This window comes from Schistocerca nitens, chromosome 6 (assembly GCF_023898315.1).
Source record: "Schistocerca nitens isolate TAMUIC-IGC-003100 chromosome 6, iqSchNite1.1, whole genome shotgun sequence".
Taxonomy (NCBI): Eukaryota; Metazoa; Arthropoda; class Insecta; order Orthoptera; family Acrididae; genus Schistocerca; species Schistocerca nitens.
Genome location: NC_064619.1, coordinates 328,567,893 through 328,580,065, shown reverse-complemented (window position 1 = coordinate 328,580,065; position 12,173 = coordinate 328,567,893).

The window sequence follows — 12,173 nt, the reverse complement described above, 5'->3', positions numbered from 1 at the left end:
GGTTCTGATCGAAGAGTGATATGACATTCCACTGGAGACTACACAATCATTATATGCCAGTATTCCAAGAAGAATCGCAGGTATATTTCGGGAAAATGGGGGACCAACCCCTTATTAATAAACTATTCCCAATTAAGTATAGGTTTTCACATTATTTTGCCTGTCTACGGTATGTCCACTGCTAGTCCGACGTCTCCGCCTTGCAGGGTTGCCTACCTCTCGCCCGTAAGGGGGTCTCCCCCGGCGATTTTGCATACATACAAGACGGGCATCACATATTATGACACCGTGCTGTATAGAGGCAGTATATTTACACGTCGTTCGTTCCAGGCTCTATGAGGTGGGACCAGCTGCGCCTGCGAGAAACACCTTTGTTTTAATAATGTCCACCCAAATCCTGTATCATGTCCGTAACACTCACTCACTTGTTTCTCGATAATACGGAACGCGCTGCCCTACTTTGAACTTTTTCGATGTACTGCGTTTCACCCTATCTGGTAATGATACCAAACCACGCAGCGTTACTCCAAAAGAAGACGGACAAGCACAGTGTAGGGAGTCTCTTTAGTGAATCTGTTGCATCTTCTAAGTTTTCTGTTAATAAAAAGCAGTCTTCGATTCGCCTTTCCCACATTTTCTATGTGTTCCTTCCAATTTAAGTTGCTTGTAATTGTAATTCCGAGGTCTTTAGCTGAATTTATGGCCTACAGAATTGATTGATTTATCGTGTAACCGAATTTTAACGGATTCCTTTTAGCTCTCATGTAGATGACCTTAACTTTTTACTAAAAAAGTTGTGTGTGAAATCTTACGGGACTTAACTGCTAAGGTCATCAGTCCCTAAGCTTACACACTACTTAACCTAAATTATCCTAAGGACAAACACACACACCCATGCCCGAGGGAGAACTCGAACCTCCGCCGGGACCAACCGTACAGTCCATGACTGCAGCGCCTTAGACCGCTCGGCTAATCCCTCGCGGCTAACTTTTTATTATTTAGGATGAATTGCCGATTTTCACACTTTTCTAAATCGTTTAGCAATTTGCTTTGATCTTCTGGTGACTTTATTAGGCGGTAAACGATAGCGTCATCTGCAAGCAGCCTAAGACTGCTACTCAGATTGTCTCCTAAATCGCTTACATAGATAAGGAACAGCAGAGGGCCTATAACGCTACCTTGGTGAACGCCAGGAATCAATTCTATTTTACTCGATGACTTTCCGTCGATTACTACGAATTGTGACCTCTCTGACAGGAAATCACGAATCCAGTCGCGAAACTGAGACGATACTCCATAAGCACGCAATTTGATTACAAGTCGCTTGTGAGTATAGTGTCGAAAGCCTTCTGGAAATCCTGCAATACGGAATCAATTTGAAATCCCTTGTCCATAGCACACTTCGTAGTAATTGACGGAAAGTCATCGAGATTTCTGGCGTTCACCAAGGTAGCGTTATAGGCCTTCTGCTGTTCCTTATTTATATAAGCGAAGTAGGTGACAATCTGAGCGCAGTGTGGGTAAAGAGCTAGCTGTGTTTCACAGGAAGAATGTTTCCTAAATCCTTGTTGACTGTGTGTCAAAAGACCGTTCTCTTCGAGGTAATTCGTACTACCCGAACACTATACATGTACCAGAACACTGGTGCTTATCGACGTTAATGACATGGGCCTGTAATTTAGTGGATTACTCCTACTATCTTTCTAGAATATTAGTGTGACCTGTGCAGCTTTCCAGTCTTTGGTTATGGGTCTTTTGTCGAGCGAGCGGTTGTATATGATTATTATGATTATTAAGTATGGAGCTATTGTATCAGCATACTCTGGAAGGAACCTAATTGGTATAGAGTCTGGACCGGAAGACTTGCTTTAATTAAGTGATGTAAGTTGCTTCACTACTCCGAGGATATTTACTTCTACGTTACTCATGTTGGTAGCTTTTCTTGATACGAATTCTGCAATATTTACTTCGTTTTCTTTGGTAAAAGGATTTGGGAGGGCTGTGTTTAGTAACACTTCTTTGGTAACACTATCGCCGATAGTATTTCCATTGCTATCGTGCAGAGAAGGCATTGATTGTGTCTTGCAGCTAGCACACGTTACGTACGACCAGAATATCTTTGGATTTTCTGTTAGGCTTTCAGACAAGCTTTCGTTGTGGAAACTATTATGGGCATTTCGCATTGAAGTCTGCGTAAATTCCGACCTTCGATAAAAGATCATCAATCTTGGGGATTTTACGTTCGTGTAAATGTGGCATGTGTTTCTCGTTTTTTCTGCAACAGTGTTCGAATCTGTTTTGTGTACCATGGGGGATCAGCTCCGTCTCTTGTTAATTTGTTTATTGTATACAGGTTGGCAATTATTATCTGAAAAAATGATACACTTTATTCAACATGTAAACGCCACTACAGATACGCGGAGTTAGTTTATGACATGTTCGATATGCCTGCCGTCATTGGCGAGGATGCGCAGAGGAATAGCGAAATTCTGCATGACCCGCTAAAGTGTCGGAAGAACGATGTTGTTGATGATCCTGAATGGTTATTTTCATCTCAGCAATGGTTTTCGGGTTATTGCTGCACACCTTGTCTTCAATTTCAGATCCGGAGAATATGGCGGCCAATCGAAGCGCATACCAGTGGCCTTTGGATGCTCCAGAGCCACAATGCGGTCCCCAAAGCGCTCCTTCAGGACATCAAACACTCTCTTGCTTCGATGGGGTCGAGCTCCGTCTTGCATGAACCACATCTTGACGAAATCAGGGTCACTTTGGATAACGGGTATGAAACCGTCTTCTAAACCCTTCACGTACCGTTTGGTAGTCACCGTGCCATCAAGATATGTCGCACCAATTATTCCATTACTGGACATTGCACCCCGTTCAGTCACCCGTTGAACGTAAAGAGACTTCTCGATCGCAAAATGCTGATTCTCAGTTCCCCAAATGCGCCCATTTTGCTTATTGACGAACCCATCCAAATGGGCTTCGCATACTAATTCCCATGCGCCCCCCGGCCAACCGTACAGTTTGAACGTCCTAACGCAAACCGCTCAGAAGTTATGACGATTTCATTTCATATAGTTCAATAATTGTCACCCTGTATCTCTCAATTTTTTGAATTTAAGCCACATCTGGTCTGCACTCACATTGTTAACCTGGAAGGAGTGGAGACTGTCTCTCAGGGAGGCGTAAAATGAATTTTTATCCGCTTTATTGAATAAACACAATTTTCGTTTATTTTTGGAGGATTTGGTAGTTACGGTTTTGAGTCTCGCTTCGACAATACTGTGCCCACTAATCCCTGTATCCGTTTTGATGTTTGTTGTTAGCTCAGGATTATTTGTTGCTAAGAGGTTAAGTGTGTTTTCACAGCCGTTTACTACTCGATTGGACTCGTGAACTAATTGCTCGAAATAATTTTCAGAAAATGCGTTTAACACTATTTCGAATGATATTTTACTCCTACCCTCGGATTTAAAGATGTATTTTCGCCAACATATCGAGGGTAAATTAAAGTCACCACCAACTATAATTGTATAAGTCGGGTACGTGTTTGAAATTAGACTCAAGTCTTCTTTGAGATTTTCAGCTTTCAGTATCTATAAGGATTTGAGCACCAGTGCTATTAGCACTTGGAGCTCTGGTACTTTCCCAACACAGCTACGACAATTTACAACTGTTATACCGATAGTTCTTACATCTACATTCTTCCTGTGCTCAACCTGCACCCTGTGGGACTGAAGCACTTTTTGTGTTTCCCCTAGACCCGCTAACTTAAAAAACCGCTGACCAGATAACGCAAGCCCGCTTGTTACCTACAGTGTCCTCGCCTACCTCGATAGAGAGTCTGTTCGACTCTTTCTCTGGTCAGCACGTTCTTCAGATCCCTCACCCACTGGAAACATTTGTTCGTGACTTACCTAGAGACTGGCACGCCATCACATGCCAGCCGCTGGGATTGATTAAGTGTGGCATAGAGTTGAAGCAGCTCTCAATTAAATATGTGGCCGAAAGAGTCAGCTTACAGGAATTGTGAAAATAACCCTGTCGCCGAGGACCGCATGCCACAAAGGGCGCAGATTCACCACGAGATGGGGAAATTCAAAGGCGTCTTTTGCCTATTGAGGCCTAACCGCTGTAGTGTGCGACAGAGACAGACGGGAACTTATGTCCTGGGGAAGCCCATGAGAAGCCGCTCGTGGCCGAGGAGGCGTAGCAGTGTTAAATATGGCGGACCTAAGATGGGCCATAAAGGGAAACTTTTATGGAAACTATTTAATTCTGTAGCAATGCAGGGAATCAAGCCACAGTAATTTTAATCTGCCATCCTCCATAAATTTTCATGGTGATCCCAATAAAACTTGAATATTGATCATATCTATTATAGTTTAGGATTTACTGTTAGAGTGAAATTCACAAGTTTTGTAACAAAGACCTGAATGCTAAAATCTGAACGCTTCTGTCGATCTTAACGATCGACATTTCATATAGAAGTGCATCATTAAAAAGACAAAATGGTTCAAATGGCTCTGAGCACTATGGGACTCAACTTCTGAGGTCATTAGTCCCCTAGAACTTAGAACTAGTTAAACCTAACTAACCTACGGACATCACAAACATCCATGCCCGTGGCAGGATTCGAACCTGCGACCGTAGCGGTCTTGCGGTTCCAGACTGCAGCGCCTTTAACCGCACGGCCACTTCGGCCGGCTTAAAAAGACATATGTTGTAAATATCAACTCTGTAACTTTATTTATTTAAACGATGTAGTAAATTAAAAATTATCAGTATTTTCAGTTAAGCATCGTATCATCATTTCCTCCACACAAAACACATTGAACGATGACAGCATGACACCTTATTGAATCATTCGGTATTAGAACATTTGTTGTAAATTTTAGTGCATGATAGTTACTTTTTTCTTTATTTATTTATCAGAAAGCACATTGGGACAAGGCTACTGGCCGTAACATTCAAAGTTAAAAATGAGATAGTATTGGTTTTATGTAAAAGAATTTAACAATGGATATTATTGTTACTTTATTTAGAACATGAAGGTGGTCAAACTTCGATTTTTTAAATATGTTAAAATGTAAAATAATGTAGAGTAAGCTGTAGCCAATCAGATGGATGACTTCAGGAAAGGGAACTGTCCTAGTCAGTTGAGCGAGGATATTCGGCGCGCGGGAAACGCGGCCGGGAACGGGCAGCGGACAGTACAGCTGGAGACACCAGACTGGACAGCTCGGATGCAGACACGGAAGCGGACGGTCTGTCTTTAGGCAGCTAGGAAGTGGAACGACTTAGAAAATTTCACGTTTTGTCGTATGGCGGGACTTAGTCTCTGAGCGGTGAGCTGCCGCGCGCCTGGTGTGAACTCTTAACTTTTCGGGTAGATAAGTTGTATTTCGCGATGAGGTTGTGAATGATCGAACTGTGTCAAATGGATAAGCACTCAAGTGTAACAGTAACTCTAAATACGACCACTTTCGCTATTAGTTTGCTTTCTAAATAAACATTGTTCTAGCCGGTCGTTGTGGCCGAGGGGTTCTGGACGTTTCAGTCCGGAACCACGTGGCTGTTACGGTCACAGGTTCGAATCCTGCCACGGGCATGGATGTGTGTGATGTCCTTAGGTCAGTTAGATTAGAGCTTTTATTGTTGCTAGAGTTTTGTTTACTCAACATCGCGCTACTTATACCTGCAAATCACCAACGATTTTAATCATGAATACTTCCTGTTTATGCACTAAAAGTAAAATTGGAGTGTTGTTTATGCTCATTTACAAAGACTTAACACATGGACTTATCAGAGTGGATGCTTTGTGTTTCGGTATCCCACATTTCTGTATCACATTTCATGCGTCCCTGATAGGATTGTAAGCGCATTGTAGCATTTTTTAATTGAATTGTTATAACCCAGATTATTGAACTAATTTAACCTCTCCAGCATAAACTAATGTGTATTTTCTTAGATCAGAATATGTTTGGCTTTAGGGTAGACAAACCATTTTTGACAATGAACGTGGGGTGCAATAAAAGATTTTCACGCCAGTAGTGGGCCAAAATATACGGAAGTGATCGTATGGCGTAACCATTCATCGTGGGTAGACTATCACACAGGGAAGCTACTTATGAAACGTTGATATTAAAGAGATGATTAAGAATGAAAACAGATTTTCTCTGCAACGCACAGAATCATACTGAAATGATTTTCAGAACTGCCGAAATTGCCCCCCCCCCCCCCCCCCCCTGCAATCTCCTCCCTCGGCATCCTGGTCTTAAAGCAACTTTTCCTGCATGCGCTCTACGCAGATTTAGCAAAATTCTTAATTTTGTTGCTGGGTTTAATCAAAATGAAGCATCATTTAAAAATATTACTTAAATGAGCAAAACATATCAAAAAATATTTTACTTCAGTTAAATGAATCATTGCAGTAAGCCATATAAAACCTGCACAAAGTTTCTAAGAAATTCAAAGGACCTTGAGTTTTGTATGATGCATAACAAAGAATAGATTATTTTTGCTCCTCGTAAATTATTAATTAGAAATAAAAGGAAAAGAGCTATATTAAGAGTTGAGAAATTATTCCTTTCCAGGAATTACGTTTTTATCATAATTTAACTTCGCGTTCCCTTATCTTGACATGTTGTTTATGTCAGAGAGGTGAAGTTTGGCAGTTGTGTCGTATTAGTCTAAATTTGACACACTGATTTCACCCTTATTTATTTATAGTTTTCCGCGGTCTTCCATTTGCTGATACTGCGTTCGCAAAATATTGTAGTCACTGGCATTGTCGGAAATATCCTCAAAGCTGTTTCGTTGTTTGGATAAGCATCTTTTAAACTATATTAGCACATTTACTTCAGCACTCTTACCCGTAAGATCCTACCACACCGTAGCGAAGTAGCAGCAGAAACACTGCCTGCGCGCGCGGCAGCACTGTGAAAGAGGCGCACTGTTGCAACAAAATCCATGTTGACGACTGACGTGTGTTCGGTAACAGTATGTTAATGATGTTACTTGGGCGAAATAATCCTGTTGAAATGACAATGTAGTGATAGTGTATGTTTACAGTCGCAGGCCGAGGGAAGGTGAGAAAGGTAGAACTCACGTACTTCCGCCGGTTAGTCCTGAAATCGTCTTTCTTTTCTGTCTTACTGGTCAGTTTCAGCGCCCCCTATCTGCCTAAACACTTGGCACGTCCTTTTTCACATCACCCTAACGGTACCGCCGTGTAGCACAGAAAGGGGCCATTATCAAAAATACAGGGTGTAGCAGTTGAAAAGGACCGACCCAAGTACACTGAACAAAATTACCTATAAAACTATTATTTGACATTAAAATAGAGTGTGCGCATCCTTACTTTCAGTGAGGCGTCTGAATGTCTGTAGCAGAATGGCAGCCCATTCTTCCTCAAGAGCCGTAACCAGAGAAGGTAATGGTGCTGGACGCTGTGTTTGGAGCCGAGTCAACGCTCTAATTCACCACAAATGGGTTCCACTGTGTTCAGGTCGGGACTCTAGGTCCGACAGTCCATGTCACGAATGTTATTGTTCACAAATCATTGTTTCATAGATGCTGCTTTATGCCACGGTGCACTTGGTTGGTTGGTTTGGGGGAGGGGACCAAACAGCGAGATCTTAGGAGCCCATCGGATTAGGGAAGGATGGGGAAAGAAGTCGGCTGTGCACTTTCAAAGGAATCATCCCGGCATTTGCCTGAAGCAATATGGGGAAATCACGGAAAATCTGAATCAGGATGGCCGGACGAGGGTTTGAACCGTCGTCCTCCCGAATGCGAGTCGAGTGTGCTAACCGCTGCGCCACCTCGTTCGGTGCCACGGTGCATTGACGTGCTGATACACCAATCGTCTCCCATCTGTTCCTCCACTGTACGCAGTACACAGTGCTGTAAAATACGTTCGTATCCTTCCGCATTAAGCCTTTTCTTAAGCGCAATAAGAGCACCACACCCTAATCACTATAAACATCCCTAGAACGTAACACCACCTCCTCCGTACTTCTCAATGGGCACTACGTTTGATGGCAGCTAGCGTTCTCCAGTTATTCGCCACATCCGAAACCTTCCATCGCATTGCCACAGGGTCATTGCTCAATATCTCTCGATTTGGCCTGCTCGGCCATTTAACCACGTTCTTTTTAACTCACCAGGCGCAGTCACTGTGCTAGTTGGCCTGCTGGTAGCAGTTTGGAACTCACGAGTGATCCCTTCCACTGACGTCTTCCGATTTCTTACAACACCGTTCGCAATACTCGACGGTCCCTGTGCATCAGTACATGAAGCCTGCCTGGTCTTGGTCTAGCTGCGGTTGTTCCTTCACTCTACCACCTCTCAATCAGGTCCTCAACATTCAATACGGGCAGCTTTACAAGGGTTGAAATGTCCCTCGTTGGATTTGTTACTCAGGTGCCAGATGAACACTAGTCCACTTTCGAAGTCATTGAGCTCTCTTGACTTACTCATTTGCTGTTAATGCTTCTGTATTGGTAATACAACAGTCTCCGCCTACTTTTGTACTCTAGTGAGATCTGGTGGTTAATAACGCATTACATACGGGCTATAACGTGGCCATTTTTCGCTGAAACTGTCCACTAACGTATTTCAGAGATCGATATGCAAATTACCGTGATCAAGTAGTCGTTCAGTACACTGTTCTGTAACTGCAGATTAGCATTGCCAGTGGCTGTTTTTCCTTTCAGTTTTGCCTTTCTTTCATAGTTGATGGTGGTTACAAAGGCTGGGAAGCTCATGATGGGGATGAGGGAATTTAGAGTAGCTGTTAAGAGGAATTCGTCACAATACAACTTTGGGGACTCACCTGTCGGCAGGTAGCGAGTTTGGCGTTTTGATCCAATTGTACGCTCCCCAGAATGGATGGGGAGAACGTATTCCTCCATCAAAGGAAACATCAAAGTCTTCGCCGAAGCCCTTTTATCCAGATAAGAAACCCTAGGCAGGGGCGCTTCCCTGCGGGTGTGTGAATGGTCGTAACGATGCCTCGGAGTAACGTCCAGTTTAAACTTTCAGAATACAGCCTCCTGACTGGCTCAGGCTGTCATTTTCGGCGGAGCCTTTGCGCTGTGCCTGCGTGCAGAGCTTTTCATTTGTCCATTTCTGAACCATGTCATGGAGTGGAAGAAGTCTCCTGGTTCTAGTGGCTCGCCTCTGAGCGATTGGCTGGAAAGTGTATACTGGCAGAAAAGCGTAGCAGGTTGTTCAACGCCGTTACGTGCTTTCCATGCTTCGGAACCCGGAATCTGCCCGCTCACTGGACAGCTGTTTCCAGTTCTGGCAGCAAGGTAGAGGCTTTTCAGACAGCTCTTTGAGAAAATTCTTCGCTTTAGGTCTTTATTCAGTGATGACTTTGCTTTAAGCTTTGGGCAGGAGAGATGAGAGGAGCTTTGCTACCTCTGGGAAGATATATGTATTTCAGCTCTAAGTACCACAGGAGGGCTGGAATAATATCTTCTATCCGTTCTGGTGCCAGCCTGCTTCCGTACGCACTGACCGACTGGTAAGGTAGTACATCGTCGGGCCCGCCGAAGCAGTTTAGAAACGAATCTAACTCGCTCCCTTCAGGAGACGAGATCGCGGTCTTTAAATCACGCATCCCGTTTGTTGCTCTCAATGCGCATTTTGGTAGTCTAGTCGTGTTCACTCCAACCTTTCCGTGTACTTTCTACACTTACCAACTTACATAGCCACTGGCCGCGTCCGCGAATTATTAACCTAACTGTGTTCTATCCTTCCTTAACCGATTATTAATGGTTCTTTTTTAGTCCTCAGTGGGTAACTTTCATGTTAAAAGCCAATAAAGTTTTTTATACTGTCATTTGTTTCCGTTCATAGCTAGGAGATCCCTCCTCCCTGCAATAGATGTGTGTGGTGTGGTACCCATTTGTTTCATGCTTAATTCAGCCACTCCTTTTAATATTCTTCTAAATAAGACGTTTTCCGCTGCGCTACAGCATCCTTGTTTTCAATTAATTTGCATCATCATTTAGGTTGCTTCCTCATTTTTCTGGGCACCAGAATTTGGTTTTATGCATGCTAGGGTTATGCTCCCATCACAACTGATACTCGCAGGATGTCCGGATACTTTTGATGCGATAGTATACAGGAGGAGGAGGAGGAGGTTGGTTGGTTGGTTTGGGGAAGGAGACCGGACAGCAAGGTCATCGGTCTCATCGGATTAGGGAAGGATGGGGAAGGAAATCGGCCGTGCCCTTTCGAAGGAACCTTCCCGGCATTTGCCTGAAGTGATCTAGGGAAATCACGGAAAACCTAAATCAGGATGGCCGGACGCGGGATTGAACCGTCGTCCTCGCGAATGCGAGTCCAGTGTGCTAACCACTGCGCCACCTCGCTCGGTGATAGTATACAGGGTGTCGCAGGAGGAACACTCAACATTTAGGTATATGACAGGAACGATAATTTGAAGCAAAAAAACTTCATGTGGATATTGTCATATTCCGAATGGTTTCCGAGAAAGAAGACATTTAATATACATCGTCGTTTTTTTTTTTGTATCAGTCAATACATTATCAGGTTTAAGCATGTACACATGTACAACAATTATTAAAGATTACAAAATTCGTTTTACAATGTATCAATTGAAAAATAGGTAACTTATTTTTAACAGATTCACCTCTAAGTATTATCGTACACTTACTCATTACACCACAACAACCAGTGGTCGAAAAAGGCTAACTTGGAATTTGGTTTCCTCTGTAGCGTGTGGATTTTCCTGTGACCATAGATGACTGGTACGTTGCTGTTGATTCTATTACATGCGAACGTGACTTTATCAGTGATTAGTACTAATGAAAGCAAATGCCGATTGTCATTTTTAAACGATGAGAAAATTCACGTAGTGTGACATTATCGCCAATGTGAAGATGGTGGACACGCTGTATGTGAAATGGGTACAAGTTTTTTCCCCATTTAATGTTCGCATATACTTGTTCGTTGGACACTGATACTTGGAAAAATTCGCCGTGTGCTAATGATTTGACTAAGCTGCACCACTTCAACAAAGTTTAGCTGTTCTTGCACACGTTATTCAACTACACACTAAGAAGAAAAATGGGAAAGTGAAGCATACCTGCTCCACGCAGTTAGCCGAAAACTCTGGTTCTCAAGAATTCGATTGTCTCAAAGGGTAGACGGTATTTTTCGACAGAAGCAGGAGCACTATCATCGCAGAAGCCGTAAACGTAAACCATATCTTGATATCTCCATTAGTGTAGATGTGAGGCATTTTAGCTAGCGAGTATACAAACACAGTTAACCGATGCTTCTCTCTGATACGCTCTCAATCCCTCGCACTACTTTACTCAGAACACACCACAGACAACTGAGCTTTCAACTGGCTAGTTTACTGGCAAAAAGACACAAGACATCCCAAGCAAAGAGGATAAAAGTAACGAGATAGTTTGGCCTAGAATAAAATGTCAAAGAGGTTGGGTGATTAAGGAACATATGTGCGCACCACTAGAAAAAAGAAGTTGAAATTAGTTTCTGTCGTATCCCTGATTACTGACCATTCGTCTTGGCACACCCTGTGCATGCTTGTTTTCTATGCTTTCTACTATTGCAGTTTTAATAGCGAGCTTTGTATTAGAGACAGGTGAGGGGTGCTCTTCTCCACTATCCGAGATTGCTAATTACATCGACTATACGGGACAGATTAAAAAGGGTGTAAGACAGGGATGTAGTCTTTCGCCCCTACTGTTCAATCTATACATCGAAGAAGCAATGACGGAACTGAAAGAAAGATACAAGTGCGGAATTAAAATTCATCGTGAGAGGATATAAATGATAAGATTCGCTGATGACACTGCTTTTCTCAGTGAAAGTGAAGAAGAACTACAGGATGTTTTGATGGAATGAACAGTCGAAGGGTTACAGAATATGGACTGAGAGTAAATCGAAGAAAGACGAAAGTGATGAAAAGTAGGAGAAACGAGAATAGTGAGGAACTTAACATCAGAATTGAGGGTAAGTCAAGGAATTCTGGTATCTAGGCAACAAAATAACCAATGACGTATGGAGCAAGGACGTAAAAAGCAGACTAGCACTACCAAAAAGGTAATTCCTGCCCAAGATGAGTATATTAGTGACAAACGTAGGCTTTAATATGAGGA